The sequence below is a fragment of the Tupaia chinensis genome, unplaced genomic scaffold (assembly GCF_000334495.1).
Source record: "Tupaia chinensis unplaced genomic scaffold, TupChi_1.0 Scaffold000609_1, whole genome shotgun sequence".
In the NCBI taxonomy this organism is placed as follows: domain Eukaryota; kingdom Metazoa; phylum Chordata; class Mammalia; order Scandentia; family Tupaiidae; genus Tupaia; species Tupaia belangeri.
This window is the reverse complement of record NW_006160128.1, coordinates 1,685,391-1,685,635: the sequence shown is the minus strand read 5'-3', so window position 1 is coordinate 1,685,635 and position 245 is coordinate 1,685,391.

Below are 245 nucleotides of genomic sequence, written 5' to 3'. Positions count from 1 at the left end.
TCTTTCCCTCTCCCTTCTCCATTGGAGACCCTCATTCCAGTGGAGTCCTGCCCCATACCCTAGGGGAAGGAATCTATGCAGAGAGGCATCTGAACAGACAGGCCTTGCTGGGTTTCTTCCCTCAGTCTATTACCATGAGATCATACTCTTGTACAATCATGCTTCTATTCTGCCTATTCTTCACCAAACCTAAACCTAAGCATAAGAACAGAACATTTTCCCTGGGTTTTTGAGTCTTCTTTTTT